This window comes from Staurois parvus, unplaced genomic scaffold, assembly GCF_062004578.1.
Source record: "Staurois parvus isolate SC_StPar_1 unplaced genomic scaffold, SC_StPar_1.0 ptg000154l, whole genome shotgun sequence".
Lineage (NCBI taxonomy): Eukaryota > Metazoa > Chordata > Amphibia > Anura > Ranidae > Staurois > Staurois parvus.
The window spans coordinates 6,779,262-6,797,915 of record NW_028317950.1 but is presented as its reverse complement, the minus strand read 5'-3'; positions in this window follow the sequence as shown (position 1 = coordinate 6,797,915).

The window sequence follows — 18,654 nt, the reverse complement described above, 5'->3', positions numbered from 1 at the left end:
AAGTAAAATAAATAATAATTAAGGTTAAATAAAATTTTAAACAACACATTTTAGGATTAAAAAATGGCAATTACCTATGAATTGATTAATTTTGTTCGCTGATGGGCCTTTTATAAAGGTACTAGAATCATGTTTCTGATACAAAGCAGGAAAGAAAAATGAATGCATGAGTTAATACAAACTAACTAGAGCTCACTAAAACTTAAAGCAGAACTTTATTTTGTTGATAAATCACTCTGAAAAATAACCCCCTAACATTTCTAGCTGTGGATATCTTGGGTAAGGGCAGATGTTCATGAAGCATTTACTTCCTGGAATCCATCTATCTTTAGCTCAGGCATGCAAGCAGGAGGGTATGCTTAGCTTAGTCCAGAAACCAGGAAGCAATTGAAGAAATGTAAAAAAAAAGTTTAAATCACGTAACTATAATACACATATTTATTTACTAAGGCTAGTAGCATAAGGATTAAAAATAGTTAATGTCGATTGAGAGTTCAGTTCCACTTTAATAAGGGGCTAAAATTCTGTTGAAAATTTTCTCTGTCTCTTCTCCACTCCTTCTGCACATAGCAGTACTTTACGAATAAAGGTATATTAGTAGATTTCAGGAATACATGAATGCAGGGCAGGACCCATGCTGTCAAACTAATAGTCCAGTTCCTAGTTTATATCTGTAATCAGAGGAACTCCATGACAGCTGTGCTATGAGAGAGCTCTTGATACAGACTAGGTGGCTTTCAGACTTAGGTCCCCTTCACACAGGTGGACTCCGCCAGTGGATCTCCCTGCTTAGCATGGGATCTGTCTGCTGATCCCTGCTGAGTAGGCAGATGACAGGTCCATGTCCGTTCTGCTTATGCAGAGCGGACAGGGACACCGCCTGCTGTCTTCTATGGGTGTTTACACCCGACTGTCATCCAATCTGCCTAGACGGACAGGGAATGGATTCCCATTAGTCTGTTTTTAGTAGATATGATTGAATTGGGTGCAGGCAGATGTAAATGGACCGCCGTTTCATAGATGGCATTAGATTGTCCGATTGGGTCTGCCAGAAAAACGAACAGGCGGACCTGATCGGTCTGTCCATGTGAAAGGGGCCTTACAGCAGAGTGCTACTGGTTACACAGGGAAAACTGCACTTTCCCAGTGTATTCTGCAGGACTGAGCTATCAGTTTGAACGCTTAGACCTACACTGTATGTAGAAGATGGTCATGCAATGCAGAGGCAAGGGAGACTTCCACCTCAGCTATGTCCCCCCACAGAACAGTGCTCAAGGAAGGTGCCATTCACATACCAATAACACAGTCTAGGGCAGCAATGGGCAAACTACGGCCCGCGGGCCGTATACGGCCCGGCGGACCTTTTAATCCGGCCCGCGGAGCGTGATACTGTCAGGATGGCTGTCAGGATGTGTGTAGGCGGGGCAGCGTGACGAACGTGAGGGGAGCTAGGCTCCTCTCACAGTCCGCCCTGAAGACCGGAACGGCGCGGGAACACGGCGAGAGGAACGCGCAGAGCAAAGGTAAGTGAATTGACACAGGGGGGACTTGGCTTACTACTTGGGGGGGAATAGTACTATGGGGGATGAAATACTATATGAGGGATGAATTAATATGGGGGATGAATTAATATGGGGAATGAATTACTATAGGGGGGATGAATTACTATATGGGGGATGAATTACTATGGGGGATGAATTACTATGGGGGATGAATTACTATATGGGGGATTAATTACTATGGGGGATGAATTACTATGGGGGATTAATTACTATGGGGGATGAATTACTATGGGGGATGAATTACTATGGGGGATGAATTACTATATGGGGGATTAATTACTATGGGGGGTGAATTACTATATGGGGGATTAATTACTATGCTTACTATGGGGGAATATTACTATACTTACTATGGATGACACATACACATCATTCATCTACTCTTGGTCCGGCCCCCGGGTCCAATATATGAACCCATTGCGGCCCTCAAGTCAAAAAGTTTGCCCACCCCTGGTCTAGGGGATGAATTTTTAAGATTTATTGCTTGTAGAAACCTTTAACAAGAGAAGGGTTAGGACATGGGATACTCCAAAATGCTTAGCACTTAGTGATTAGAGGACATTTTTCTCCTTGAGTAATTGTGATGTTGGGACAGTTTAATGCCTCACAGCAGGGGACCATGAGGCAGGTCTCCAAGCAGTCCAAAGATTTACAGCTGAAGACCATGTGGCAAGTCTCTTTGGCATCTTTTTATTTTGCTTAACTGTTGGTATCCAGTGCAGTCTCCAGAACACTACACAGTCACAAGGGTCTGTTTAGGTTCTTTACTCACAAGTCCCCAGGACAGCTTGCATGGTCCAGTGAGTGAGATGGCATCTCTCCAGACCAGATTCCTTGTGGTGAGCTCCTGCAATCAGTTTTCTAGCAAAGTCCATCCAGACCCTCAGCCCCAACACCACTGATGCCTCTAGAACAGCTGTACAGCCCACGGCCTACCTGAAGGAAGCAGCCCCTCAGGCTCTGCAACTCTCCTGGGGAGAAGGAATCCAGCTCTCCAGTACTTCAGACTATTTATAACCATTCCTGCCCCCCTCTGGACACTTTCCTCCAGGTTTTGCCTGGCACCCGATAAATATTCAAGCTGGTTCTGCTAATCTTCTGCCCAAAGCTCTGGAAGCTTCTCCCAGAGGTGGATGAAGCAATAAAACTCCCAGCCTGTGAAACCCTGTACAGACCAGGACAAACAATTACTGCTCCCTTGATCACAGAAGGAGACAAAAACTAAATTTATGTAGCATCCTATGTTAGGAGGGTGCTACACAGCATAATATATCACATTAACATTTTGATTCACTGCCTTGGCTCTCCATCGCTTCCAATTAGAGAACATTTTACATTCATTGACCTGATATGATCAATCCCTGCACAAAGGAGATTTGGAGAAGGGTCAAAATGTGGGTCCTACACAATCCAGAACTGTTGTAAGGTACGCTTGTATCTCTTTACCATAATACCGGCTGTGGAAATTAAAAATCCACTCAAATCTGGTGCAGCTGTGCATCATAACCAATCAACTTCTATGTTTTATTATCAAACCTCAATTTAACAAGCTGAAGTTAAAGCTGATTGGTTACTATAGCTGCACAAGATTCTGTGCTCACAGTTTTAGTAAATCCCCCCTCAATGTGACTCTGCTGGAGAGAAGATAACACACTTCATTAGTTTGGTGTCTAGTGTCAGAGGAGATCACAATGGAATCTCTCCAGGAAAATGGCTGCCAGCCCTTTTTTCGAACGTACACTCAGTTTGAAGCACAACAGGTTCAATCTCCAAAAACATGTTCTTTTAAAAAGCTTAATCATTATTGCCTCCTGACTATGTAGGTGTATACATCATCACTTTCCTCAAACCTCACTCTAGAACTCACTTTAAAGTATATCTAAAGGCAAAATGTTTTTCCTTGTAATTAGAGAAGGGAAAGGGTAGAACCCCTCTGTTGATTTTAATACTTTCTGTGTCCCGATAGAGAGACACCCTCTATATTTGTTCTCTTGTTCCTGAAAGTTAGGGAACATTCAAACTGAGTTTCCATCAGAATTGCAATAAAGCAGAAATCTTTCATTGGGGGCACTGGTGACAGCTGTCTGAAAGGGAAATCTCAACTGGGACACAGATAATGATCCAAAAATCCACACAGAACAGAGCTAAATTTACCTTTCCATCAATGGTTCCTGTCCCTGGCTGGCATCTTCTTTTCCTAACAAAATATCTTACCAAAAAACTAAGTAGAGCATCCCACTAAAAGAGGGAGGGGAAATGGGAGGTTAATAATTAACAAATGACCTGTGGTATTCCACATATAGGCAATAATCAAGGTGCAATATAAAAAAAGCAGCATAGATTTGTAAACTTACACAATATTTACACAGCCTAACTGGAAGAGCCCCACCACAATATAGGCATTAGAAAATGCACCCCTGCCAAAAATAAGGAGAGGTGGGGAGACTTAGTAATAGGTTTTAAACAAAATATAACTATATATATCCACTTACGTATATAGTAACCTTACACTAATATTTACAGCTTATCCTATCTATTATTATCTAAGCACACAAATGTTATATGCATTAGTACTTCAGCGGAAGGATCACTGTTTTCATCTGGATAAGAAAATAGTTAGCATTTACATCCTATAAAACTAATATTTACAATCTACTTAACAGTATAATGATTGAAGCACTATTCCCGTAGGGATAATCCTCCAAAAGGTCACTAAGGTAAACATAACATTCCCTGATCACAAATGTTCTATATAAACAGATCACTGATGTAGCGGTGCACAACTTATACTAAAGCACATAAATTACTATTTTGAGCATTCAATTCTACTTACTAAGCTACCATATTCTACTCTATATTAGGCTATAAGGCCCCTAATTGGCAAATGAGAGCACACTTAAATATTTACAGTGACTAACCGCAATATGCAAGTAGCTTGCCGTGAATAGTCCTCCAGAGCCCTGGAAAACAAAGTAGATTGTAAGCTCCAAGGAGCAGGGCCCTCCTATCCCTCTTGTATCGAACTGTATTGTTGCTGTATTGTTTCCCGTTATATTGTAAAGTGCTAAACAAACTGTTGGCGCTATATAAATCCTGTATAATAATAATAATAATAATAAAAGAAGATGCATCCTAGCTAACGATACTTATTTTTTGTACATATATACAAATTTAGGCTAACACATTTAAGTCCTTAGCCAGAGATAGTCACATCATGGAACAATGTGTAGAGTCTAGTGTGTAGAGTCCAGTAAGTTGAGTCTTGGCTCTGCTAGTCAGAGTCCATAGACCAAGGGAAAGAATATGAAGCTCAGCTCAACTGATTTTAGCAGGTGACCCTTTCCTGGTTCACCAGGAGCACAAACACTTTTTTGATATTTTCCGAGTTTTTGTAAAGTGTGATATAAGAACTTGCTGGAGGTCTTCTCCTCTACAGTGCTGCCCCTTTCCACAAAGGTAGCAACGTGGGCAGCATGTTGGTAGAAGACTTTTTTTTCTTGAAGGAATAAAGATTGCCCCCTATGTTGTGCAACAGTTCAGTTCTCACGCACATTGCAAGATGAAAATTCACAAGGTTACTGCTCCCCTTACAGACATCTTCTTGTAAGGCTACGTTCACACTAGCATTGTGTGCAGGCGGCAGAGAGGCATTTGGGAAGCGGTAAAAACGCTTCCCAAACGCCTCTGCCAATTCTGCACATTACAGCATATGGTGCTGTTCTAACGGGAGCGTTAGCGTCGCATCACGGCAAAACGGACGCCTCTAGTCGAGTCAGGAGGCGTTGAAGCCTCCTATTCTAGTCTATGGTGCCGCTCCGCAAACGCCCGGCCGGCGTTTGCGGTGCGGTTGCGATGCGGTTGCGGGGCGTTTGCGGAGCGGTAACACCATTTAAACTTCCTTATAGGCGTTTGTGGGGCGTTTTTAACGCTCGGCAAACACCTAGCAACCGCCACTAAACCGTGCATGCGGCGTTTGCCGAGCGTTAAAAAACGCTCTGCAAACGCCAGACCAACACTTGCCAAACGCTATAGGGCGTTTGGCAAGCATTGGTAAAACAGTCCAGTGTGAACAAGCCCTAAAAGTGGTAATGATTTTTCCCTTGTGTTAAGCACAGTTCAGTCAACAAACAACTTGTAGCAAAGTTCACAAGGGTTTCCTTCCCTTGGGTGCACTTCTTTCAATGGCAGCCACTGTCTCGTCATAACAATGGCTCACTCAAATTTACCTTTAACAGATTCCTGGGCAGAAGCTGAAGTACCCTCTCCATAAATTGCAAGGATAGTAAGGGGATGGCTCCTTGTTGGTTGCTTTTCAATTCCACACAAACTCAAACTTGTTCCTTAGAACTTGAAGTTGGAACACAGTAGAAAGAGGTCTCCTTTTTTTTCATCTGGGGTAGACATTAGTGGGTTGCTGTCCTCCGCCACAACAACAACCCACTTTACTTGGCAACTTCATCAAATGGACATGATCTGTAGATTCTTCCCAACTGCTATGCAGAGCCATACAAAGCAGTGTGGTGGAGCTGACAGGGTAGAGAACATTATTGTTTACATACAGTTCTTCCCCCCCCCCCCGTCGGTAATACTCGGCGATCACTGGGTGCTGGCGGTGCCGGCGAGCAGGAACCCGGTGATTGACAGCCAAGGCCGCGAATAGCGGTGCAGGTAGGGCGCGCATGGCTTTCGCGCGTCCCCTACCTGGAAATGTAAACTCACTTATATATACATTATTTTATGCACCCCTGCTGCTCTGTACCAGTATTTCAGCTAGTGACTAAATAAACAATGCCTACCCCAGATGAAAAATGTAATGAAGTAAATCAATTAAATATAAACTGTTTTCAAACCAGTAAATAAATAAACAAACCAATAAGATGTTTGGTGCTGTCTAAATCCCTTAATATAAAACCAGGCAAGTTTACTCAAAATGTGGCAGATGGCAAATAAACATAAATATAAATATATATAGGTGAAATAAAAACTAAAGACACAATCAAAAATCAACACTAAGCAATAAAATAAGTTCAAATAGAAAAAAACATATTCCAAAGTAAAAATCTGTGATAATAGTCTATTTTATGCACTGTAATCCATATAGGTGTTTCACTGTACTGAATGTGAAAGAACTCCAAATGCACCAAGCGCTCAGGATATAAATCTTTGTGCTCGAAACAACTGTGCTCTTATGTGGCCTCTCACCTCAAGATCAGACCACACAGGTCCAATAACGCTTTCAATTATTTGTTATTTACAGGTACTTATATGGCGCCATCAATATACACAGTGCTTTACATATATATTTTACAATCACATCAGTCCCTAACCCTAAAGTCCTTAACTTACATTCATACATACACATAATAGGTCCAATTTAGACAGGATCCAATTAACCTACCAACATGTCTTTGGAGTGTGGGAGGAAACCGGAGTACCCAGAGGAAACACAGGCAGGGACAGGGAGAACATGCAAACTCCAGGCAGGTGGTGCTGTGGTTGGGATTCAAACCAATGATTTAATCGTCAGACTTTCAGCCCCAGCTGCTCTATCTGTTCACCTTTCCGATCCAGATATATATGTCAGCCACAGATCTAGATGCTCTGAATCAAATAATACTGACCATAGTGTAGTAAGAATGAAATATATATGCCTTTATTAAAATATCTAAATGCACTCACATTTGACCGGCAGTAAATCACGCTGATAGCAATAATAATAGAGGTCCGTTAGCATTCCCTCCGCCGGCATCTGACATCAATAATTGACTATTTTTAGTCCTTATGATGCTAGCATTAGTAGATAGATAGGAAATCATATCATATTTACTTGTTTTAAACTGATTTTTTTTACGTTTCTACAATTACATAATGGCTTTTTGCCTAGGCACATGTAGCACTGCCCCCTTAGGGGTCGCTGAAGTTTTGGTTCCCCCTATAGTCCTGCACAGCCATGCAACACACATGTTTACAACTACTTGTATCCAGGAGACAGTAACCAGTCCTTGAGCTTTGTTTGGAGTTTTATTAGGGGATTTGAACTGGGATGGGGTTAGGGGGATGCCCAATGGAACCAGCGAAACTGAGGAAAACGTCCTGGAACTATATACAATTTTTCCTATGGCAGAAAATTCTCTTCTTGGAGAGCTAGCCAGCATCTTTGGTTGTACCACCCCAGACCCTAGATTCTCCTATTTCAGCCGATCTGGGTGAGTCCCTGAGCAGGAGCCTGTCACTTTAAAGTAAAACAGTCTCGGGTAGTAATACGGTGGTAATCTGATTTCCCACCAGAGTGCTCCTTCTCCTATTTGTCCCAGGGGGTGCAGGTCTACTCACTTAGTCCTTCTCCGGGGTTGCTGGTGGGTCAGTGACTGCTACCAGACCTTCTAGTTGGGCCACTCCTTCTCTGCCATACAGGTAGTCCTCTCTCAAGGGGCCGGTGAAGCTTTCCTCCTTTCAAGATCCTCCTGCCTGGAGTAGAGCCCCTCTTCTATATGGCCCCCTCCCAGGCTCCTGCTCTTCAGCCTCACTTCCTCATCTTCCACCTGAACTCTCCTCCAACTCTCCTGCTGATGAGCAGGCTCAGTTACTCTTAAAGGCTGTCCTGGCCCATTGCCAAGCCTCCTGTTGAGGATTGAACAGGATCTTCTAGCAGTACAGACCAGCCACTCCACAGCTTTCTCCAAAGTTCTAGAGCAGGGGTAAGTCCCAGAGAGCTGTTCTGCAGAACCTCCCAGATCTGACCTAAATTTGACCCACCTGGCTATCACACCCAGGCTGCTACTCTATCTGACAATTAAAGCCAAAGCTCCCCCTAACTAACTAGGAGGGTGTTACACAAATGATGTCATACATTTCAGGAGTCTTCTGGAGGGAAGGAGGGGTTTTCTCAGCTAAGCACGCCCTCCTGTGTGCATGCCTGAACTAAGAGCAGATAGATTCCAGAAAGTCAATGCTACATGAATCATCTGCCCTTATTCAAGATGGCCACAGCCAGAAAAGCTATGGGGTGGTTTTGTCTCAGCAAAATAAAGCATAAAGACATGGATGGGGAAGTTTGTTTTGAGTATTAAAAATGGATGAAATAGCATTTTTGCTTTGTGGTGCTCAGATGCAGTGTAGTTCCACTTTATGTTCTCGGCATCGCCTGCCTCAAACGCAACCTGCATAGGTGTAAACCTAGACAAACTTTTTGGTTCTATAGACTTCAATACAAACCCGGCAGAAAAGCATGTAGTGTGTTTTTGATGTGTTTTGCGTTTAAAATCTGCCCAGCGGCAAAAAAAATTAAAAACTCAAAACGTATCAAAAACGCAATGCAGAAACGGCTCAAACGCAACCTGCATTGGTGTGAACCTAGACTTAAACTTTTTGGTTCTATAGACTTCAATGGAAACAAAGCAGAAAAGCATGTTTTTGCTGTGTTTTGGTGCATTTTTGCTGCGTTTTGTTATGTGTTTTGCGTTTTAAATCTGCCTAGCAGCAAGACAAATGTAAAAATATTTAAAAACGCAATGCAGAAACAGCTCAATGCAACCTGCATAGGTGTGAACCTAGTCTGATGCAGGCCATAGACGGGGAGAAAAACGGCCAATTTTTCTTTTAAAAAACAAAAAATCGGTCATTCAAGCGGCCGACGTTACCAGCAATGGTAAAAAAAATCGGCCGATTTTCATCCCGTCTACAGCTGGCAAAAAGTGTCCCTGCAGAGAGCTCTGCTATTTCTTTGACAGTTCCTTGACATTTACAGCGGTTGCAACAATGTATCTATTTGTATCCATTTAGGATACAGATGTTTTTATTTGGAAACAAATAGATACATTGTTGCAACCGCTGTAAATGTCAAAGAACTGTCAAAGAAATAGCAGAGCTCTCTGCAGGGACACTTTTTGCCGTACTGGAATTCCTCTTATTTTTTATCCTTCTTCTTCTTCTTCTTCATCATCATCCTCATCTTCTTCTTCTTCTTCTTCATCATCATCCTCTTCTTCTTCTTCATCATCATCCTCTTCTTCTTCTTTTTTTTCTTCATCATCATCCTCTTCTTCTTCTTCATCATCATCCTCTTCTTCTTCTTCATCATCATCCTCTTCTTCTTCTTCATCATCATCATCATCATCATCCTCTTCTTCTTCTTCATCATCATAATCCTCTTCTTCTTCATCATCATCATCCTCTTCTTCTTCATCATCATCCCCTTCTTCTTCTTCTTCTTCTTCTTCATCCTCTTCTTCTTCCTCTTCTTCTTTTTCTTCTTTTTGTCTTCCTCTTGCAGGTCACTGCTCATGCGCAGATTTTTTATCGGTAAAAAATCGGCCGATTTGCCCATCATTGCCGCGAAAATCGACCAATCGGCAAAATCGGCCGATTTTTTTCCAACTTTACCGATAAAAAAATCTGCCAAAATACCGAAAAACGGCCGAACAAATAGCCCACTAACGATCCGAAAATCGGCCGATTTTATTTTCGGCCGAAAAATCGGCCGATTTTCGACCCATCTATGGCCTGCATTAGTGGAAGTGAGACACCAGGCTGCCTTGGGAGGATAGGAAGCATGTGACTCCCAGATGTTCATGGTCCTGTTTCCTGGCCCACAATTAAAGAAGAGGTAACCTTCTGGGCTCTTCTACATGGGCACTAGCAGGAAGCCGTGTTTTCTTCAGGGACAGGTGGCCACCTTTTTGGAGTACCCAGTTGGGATGCTGAAGCCTATACATGGACGTTGATACAAGGACTCTTCCTTGCTTAGAGGTATGACATGGGCAGCCTTAATCAGCTTTGGTAGTGAGAACTGAACTGTGTCTACAATGAACTGTGCAGGACTGTGATTTATTAACTCTCTATGTGCCAGAACCTTCAGTAAAAGTTACAAAGTGCCTGGTCTAAAGTCTCCCAAATGGGTGCATGTATGGCAGGTGTATCCAAAGAACAAGGCTTACAATGGGGTGTGTGCCACCAAGGTCTACAAGTGCGAAGGGCCGTATGTGAACATCTTAGGCTCCATTGCATTTTTTAGTGCTTTTTGCAGAAGCACACTACAGTCCATTCAACATGGTTTCCTATGGAACATTTTCAAATCTCTGCTTCTTTAAGCTGCTGCGTTTTTGGAAAGGGTCAGGGACTTTTTTTTTACCCTAGGTTCACACCTAAGCGTTTTCTGCCGCATTTTTCAGAAACGCAGTACAGTCCATTTAACATGATTTCCTTTAGAACAGGTTCACATCTCCGCGTTTTCACCTTTTTTGGAAAGGGTCAGGGACTTTTTTTTTTTACCCTAGGCTCACACCTAAGCGTTTCTACCGCGGTTTGCAGAAACGCAGTACAGTCCATTTAACATGATTTCCTATGGGACAGGCTCACATCTCCGTGTTTTCACCCGGTGCATTTTTGGAAAGGGTCAGGGACTTTTTTGAACGCAAAACATTGCGTTTTTGGTTCTATAGATTTCAATGGGAATGCTGCAGAAAACCATGTATTGCATTTTTGCCGTGTTTTTGCTGCGTTTAAAATTTGCCTAGCAGCAAGAAAAATGAAAAAAAAAAAGAAAACAAAAATACCTCAAAAGCACAAATGCAAAAACGCAATGCAGATACACCTCAAACGCAACCTGCATAGGTGTGAATCAAGACTTACACTTTTTGGTTCTAAAGACTTCAATGGAAACCTGGCAGAAAAGCATGTAATGCGTTTTTGCTGTGTTTTGGTGCGGTTTTGATGCGTTTAGCATTTTAAATCTGCCTAGCAGCAAGAAAAATTTAATCAGTGCTTGCAGTGCTAGTGCGTTCCGGTTGCATTTTTTTTGTGCACAGAACTGGATTGGAACGTGGTAAAACGCACTGGAATGCACCAAAAATGAATCGGAATGCACATGTCCCTATTTAAATTGAAGAAAAAGATAGGGGAAAAAATTAACTGGAATGCATTAAAAACGCACCGGAACGTGCCAAAAATGCATCAAAAACGTGCATGCAAGAACGCATCTGGGACACATCCGGACTGTGTTTCTTTAGTATGAACCGGCCCTTAATAGGGACATGTGCGTTCCAGTGCGGTTTTGGTGCATTCCAGTGCATTTTTGATGCGTTTTACCGTGTTCCAGTACAGTTCTGTGCAGGAAAAATGCAGCCTGTTTTACTTTTATTTCTGCAACCGGATTGCACTGGAACTGCAAACACTGATGTGAACTATGACACTGACAACCATATAACCTACTTTCTGGGCATTTTGGATGGAGAAAAAAAGCAACTGAAACACATGTAGTGTGAACTGGCCCTTAGGGCCGGTTCACACTATAAAAACGCAGTCCAGATGCGTTCCAGCATGCGCGTTTTTGATGCGTTCCAGTGCGTTTTTTATGCATCCCAGTAAATTTTTCCCCCTTCTATTTTTGTTCAATTGAAATAGGGATATATGCATTCTGGTGCGTTTTTGATATGTTTTACCGCGTTCCAGTACAGTTCTGTGCAGAAAAAAATGCAGCTTTTTCTACTTTTTTTTTTCTCTGCAACTGGAACGCACTGGAACTGAAAGCGCTGATGTGAACTATGACATTGACAACCATATAACCTACTTTCTGTGTGTTTTGTATGCAGAAAAAAAAGCAACGGAAACGCATGTAGTGTGAACTGGCCTTAAGAGTATTAAAGTCCTAAACAAACAACTTGGTAAAGGGTGAGTTTTAAATCAGTGCAGTTCTACTTCTCATCAGTAGAGGGGGAAGTTCTCCATCTCCTCTTATACATCCCTTTCAAATATGCCGCCACTATAGTTCAGCAATAAAGTGAACGCATGCATCTGGTCCAGGGGTGGACTGACAACTCATGGGGCCCCCGGGCAATAGGGGATCATGGGGCCCCTGTGTCCTTGCCCAAACTCAAAAAAGCCTATAAAAAGTTACAGATGTTATCCCATGCAGATCTGGTCACATGATCTGCATGGGATAACAAACTATCCAAAGTCCACCTTCTTTGCAATTTATATGTGCAGATGAAGTCTATTGTTTTGTGTAACAAATGGTATCAACCAGTTTTTTATTTTTCTTGCGTCTAAGATTTTGCATGTTCTCCCTGTGCCTGTGTGGGTTTCCTCTGGGTACTCGGGTTTCCTCCCACACTTCAAAGACATGTTGGGAGGTTAATTGGATCCTGTCTAAATTGGCCCTAGTTTGTGTATGTATGAATGTAATGTTAGGGACCTCAGATTGTACACCCTTTGAGGGTTAGGGACTGATATGAATGTACAATATATATGTAAAGTGCTGTGTAAATTGACGGCGCTATATAAGTACCTGAAATAAATAAATAAGATAAATGGCTAAACCTGTTTACACACCGATCAGCCATAACTTTTTGACCAATGACAGGCTAACACTGATTTTCTCATTACAATGGCATCTGAACATCAGCAAGTAAACATGTTGTCCCTGAAGTGGAGGTGTTGAAAGCAGAGAAAATAGGCATGGTAGTTTGTTGTGTATGAGGCTGTGTAGCTGTCGGGGGTTGCCAATTTCTGTAAATTTACAGTTTGCAATAATTAGTGGATTCAATTACAGATACCAGCTACTCATAAAATATATAATATAGCCGCGAGCCAGCTTCACAACTGTGCATGCGCAGTTCCAAAGCTGGCCAGGCAGGGGAGGCCCAGAACACGTGGTGAGTGATGTCATGGCTCCCACTTGGTACTGAGAGTGGGACTCTGGGATGTGGTAGGACCGTCCAAATGGAGAGGAAGAATCATGGAAGAAGATTCAGTGGCAGGAGTGGGAGCGTCGAAATGGGGAGGAGTCAAGTAGGGGAGGACTGTGGCCTGAATGAGGTCAGTGACAGCCACCCTGACCACCCAAAGTCTGGGGGGGGGGGGTCACTGATGTAAGGGCTGACTCAGAGTGAATACACTAATGTAAGGTGGGAGACATTGATCTAAAGGTTCCCCCTTATATCATCAGTGCCCTGATTATCAGTGCAGCCCCATCAGTGCTTATTAGTGTCTCCTCATCAGCGCAAATCAAAATGTTCTTTTTTTATTTAGCAAAAAAAAAAAAACACACACACACACAATGGTGATTAAATACCACAAAAGAAAATGTAAAAAATTTCGTATGGGTACAGTGTTGCATGACTGCGCAATTGTCAAAGTGCCACAGCGCTGAAAGAGCCTGGGCAGGAAGGGAGTGAAAGTACCCAGTTTTGAAGTGGGTTAAATTAATGAAAAATAAATAAAAGTACATCAAAATTGTTTGTTACACAGTCTGTAATAAAAACCACAATAAACAATGATGTACAAGTCTAGTAAAAATGACAACAAACATCAGCAACATCTTTTATTTTTTAGTATATACCTGCCCTCTAGTGGCCATTTTTTAGAACAACACATTTCAGGGAAAACAAATGCAAGAAATCTAGTTTACAGTTCAACCCCTTTCCCTGCCAAGTTCTGATTGTATTTTATCATAACTGTGTCGGAGTTAGTCATTTTGCCTTTGTGTTAACTGTAGCATGATGACCAACATCTGAATTAGTTTTAACATTTGAGAGAAGACCACATTTTGCACCAGTTCTAGGTGCATTCCCTTCAAAGTGCCACGTAAAACGAGGTGCTCTCCTCCTTCTTCTTGGTCCCTGTTTAAATTTGTTAGGAACTGAAAGGGTTCCCCCATAGCACAGAGTATTTCACGAGAGGAGAGTTAGGTAGTGGGTAAAGCAGAGAGGAGAGATGGACAGCAGAAGCAGCACAGTCCTTCAGCAGTACAGAGTGTTTCAGGAGAGGAGAGATAGCAGAAGCAGCAGAATCCTACAACAGAAGAGTATTTCAGGAGAAAAGAAAAGCAGAAGCAGCAGAGTCCTTCAGCAGCTTGGGGTATTTCAGGAGAAGAGAAGAGAAAAGCAGAAGCAGCACAGTCCTCCAGCAGCTTGGAGTATTTCAGGAGAAGAGAAAAGCAGAAGCAGCAGAGTCCTTTAGCAGCTTTGAGTATTTCAGGAGAAGAGAAGAGAAAAGCAGAAGCAGCAGAGTCTTCCAGCAGCTTGGTGTATTTCAGGAGAAGAGAAAAGCAGAAGCAGCAGAGTCTTCCAGCAGCTTGGAGTATTTCAGGAGAAGAGAAAAGCAGAAGCAGCAGAGTCTTCCAGCAGCTTGGAGTATTTCTGGAGAAGAGAAAAGCAGAAGCAGCAGAGTCCTCCGGCAACTTGGAGTATTTCAAAAGAGTAGAATCGCGTAAGAGAAGGAGCAGAGTCCTCTCACAGCACACAGGACATTTCAGGAGAGCACAGTCCTTCCTCAGCACAGAGTGTTTTAGGAGAGAAGAGTCAGGTAGTAGAAGAAGCAGAATCCTCCAGCAGCACAAAGTATTTCAGCAGAGGAGAGTTTGATACTGGAAGAAACGGACTCCTCCCACAGCACAGAGTATTTCAGGAGGCAGAAGTTAGATGATGGAAGCAACGGTCCTCCAGCAGCCCAGAATATTTCAGGAGAGGAAAGACAGAAGAAGGAACAGAGTCCTCCAGCACAACAATGTCTCTTAGGACAAAAGAGTTAGCTGGTGAAAGGAACAGCATCCTATAGCAGCACAGAGTATTTTTAGAAGAGTAAGATAGAGGACAGAGCAGAGCCCTAAAGCAGCATGGAGTATTTTTTGGAGAGAAGAGTCAGGTATTGAAAGGAACAGAGTCCTCCAGCAGCACAGAGCATTTCAGGACAGAAGAAGTGCTAAAGCAGTACACAGTATCTTGAGACAAGAGAGGTAAACAGTGAAAGGTGTTGACTTGGCCTCCAAATTCCCCAGATCCAGTGAAAGGAAGAGAGTCCTATAGCACAACAGAGTATTTTAGGAGGGAAGAATCAGAGAATAGAGCAGAGTCCTCCAGCAGCACAGAGTATTTTTAGGAGAGGAGAGATAGGAGCAGAGTCTTCAGCAGTGCAGAGTATCATAGTGCAGGAGAGTTAGATAGTGAAATGAACAAAGTGCTATAGCAGCACAGAGAGTGCAATAAGGTAAAGGAAGGAGCAGAGTCCTCCAACAGCTCATAGTATTTCAGGAGAGGAGAAGTAGAAGAAGCAGAGTCCTGCAGCAGCACAGAGTATTTCAGAAGACCTCACTAAGGTAGAGGAAGGAGCAGAGTCCTCCAACAGCTCAGAATTTCAGGTGAGGAAAAGTAGAAGAAGGAGCAGAGTCCTGCAACAGCACAGAGTATTTTAGGTGAGCAGACTCTGCAGAAGGGGCAGAATCCTCCAAATGCTCAGAGTATTTCAAGAGAGGAGAGTTAAATAGAGGAAGGGGCATAGTCCTCTGGCAGCACAGAGTATCTCAGGACAGGAGAATTACAGAAGAACTAGAAGGATTGGAGCCCTTCGGCAGCTCTCTTCTATAATGCTTTGTGGCACTAGAATCATAGATGGTCTTGTGGATGGACTGTGTGTTTTTTAATCAGGGAATGTCTCTTGGCATAATACATTGCTCAAACAATTAAAGGAACACTTTTTAATCAGAGTCTAGAATCAAGTCAATTAAACTCCTGAGATACTGATCTGGTCAGTTAAGTAGCAGAGGGGGTTGTTAATCAGTTTCAACTGCTTTGGTGTTAATGAAATTAACAACAGGTGCACTAGATGGGCAACAATGAGACGACTCCCAAAACAGGAATGGTTTTACAGGTGGAGGCCACTGACATTTTTTTTCACTACTCATCTTTTCTGACACTAGTTTTTGCATTTGGCTAGGCTCAGTGTCACTACTGGTAGCATGAGGCGATACCTGGACCCTACAGAGGTTGCACAGGCAGTCCAGCTCCTCCAGGATGGCACATCAATACGTGCCATTGCCAGAAGGTTTGCTGTGTCTCCCAGCACAGTCTCAAGAGCATGGAGGAGATTCCAGGAGACAGGTAGTTACTCTAGGAGAGCTGTACAGGGCCATAGAAGGACCTTAACCCATCAGCAGGGCCGGTATCTGCTCCTTTGTGCAAGGAGGAACAGGATGAGCACTGCCAGAACCCTACAAAATGACCTCCAGCAGGCCACCGGTGTGAGTGTCTTTGACCAAACAATTAGAAACAGACTTCATGAGGGTGGCCTGAGGACCCAACATCCTCTAGTGGGCCCTGTTCTCACTGCCCGGCACCATAGAACTTGATTGGCATTTGCCATTGAACACCAGAATTGGCAGGTCCACCACTGGCACCCTGTGCTTTTCACAGATGAGAGCAGGTTCACCCTGAGCACATGTGACAGACGTGAAAGAGTCTGGAGAAGCCATGGAGAACATTATGCTGCCTGTAACATTGTTCAGCATGACCGTTGGGGAGGCATATCCATGGAGCGATGCACAGACCTCTACAGGCTAGACAATGGAACCCTGACTGCCATTAGGTATCGGGATGAAATCCTTGGACCCATTGTCAGACCCTACGCTGGTGCAGTGGGTCCTGGGTCCCTCCTGATGCACGACAATGCCAGGCCTCATGTGGCGAGAGTATGCAGGCAGTTCCTGGAGGATGAAGGAATTGATACCATTGAATGGCCTCCACGCTTGCCTGACCTAAATCCAATTGAACACCTCTGGGATATCATGTTTCAGTTCATCCAACGCCGCCAAGTTGTACCTCAGACTGTCCAGGAGCTCAGTGATGCCCTGGTCCAGATCTGGGAAGAAATACCCCAGAACACCATCCATCGTCTCATTAGGAGCATCCCCTGACGTTGTCAGACATACATACAAGCACGTTGGGGCCATACAAACTACTGAGGACCATTTTGAGTTGCTGCAATGACATTTCAGCAAAATGGACTAGCCTGTTGCGTCATTTTTTCACTTTGATTTTCGGGGTGTCTTTGAATTCAGTCCTCTGTATGTTGATAATTTTCATTTCCATCAAACGATGGGGCATCCTTACATTCCTAACACATTACCCAGTCCATATCAGGATAGATATCCAGCAGGAGATATTTTCCCAATGAGATCTGATGTGTTTTCAAAGAGAGAAGAGTCCTGCTGTAAGTCTTAGGGATGACCATAGGGTCAAAGGTTTATATAAAACAAAGTTCGAATACATGTGTTCTTCCATAAGGTTTTATTTATTTTCGAAGACTTCATTGGAAATGCAATTTCTCTGTGGCATTTGACAGGTTAATTTTTTTTCCCACAGTGTCACTCTGCTGTTACATGTAGCAGGTTGTTGCGAGGGCCATCCTATGTCACCTGGGATGGGGAGTCCGTCCTGTCAGTCTGTCTGACTTTTCTGCCAATGTCAACTCCACTCTGCAAGGGAATGTAAGGAAGAATCCCGACACCGTAACCCAATTCCACTGTGACGTCTCAGGACAGACCATTTGCAAGGCTCGTGGGTCTTTGAATGGGAACAGTTCCAGGAGGTCACAGGCAACATAAGTCTACATCTTTGACCAGCACTGAGCAGGACGTTATGATGGCCATAGATTATACAATTTTCTCATGATATTTCCTTTAGATTTACCATCAACTATATACTGCAAGGGCCTTCCTGATTGCATGCAAGTTGAAAGTGTTTAGGTTTGATCTTATATTATATAGTTTTGGTAAATCTAAAGAAAAATTGAACAAGAAAATTGTATAATGTATGGCCAGCATTAGTCATGTGACATTATAATATCAAAGTAATCAACCACCAGTGGCTCGGTCTACACATGTTGTTCTAAGCTGACTTTCATGTGGCTCCCGACAGCTTCCTCACACCAATCTACATTGTATCAATACCCACGGCATAGAATCATACCTAAATTTCCAGACGGTTGTCTCATAGTTGCGGCACATTTGTGCCAGCTTAAATTGACCTTTGACATAAAAATAAAGAAAAAAAATAGAAATGATGACGGACTTCGGCTGCTTAGCTGCACTCTGAAAAACAATCCACAACAAATTGTGGCGGTGGCTTTATATTGCCTCCTCACCATCTGTTTTAACCCCCCAAAAGCCACACTGTCACCCTGCGACAATGCATTGCATGTGGCTGTGGCTTAGCCCAATTTACTTGCTGGCAGTACTGTCTGCCGAATGTGACAAGTGCCGCAGCCAAGAACCAATGCATAGTGGCCGCAGCTTGTGTACATCTGTCAGCTTAAAGTGTTA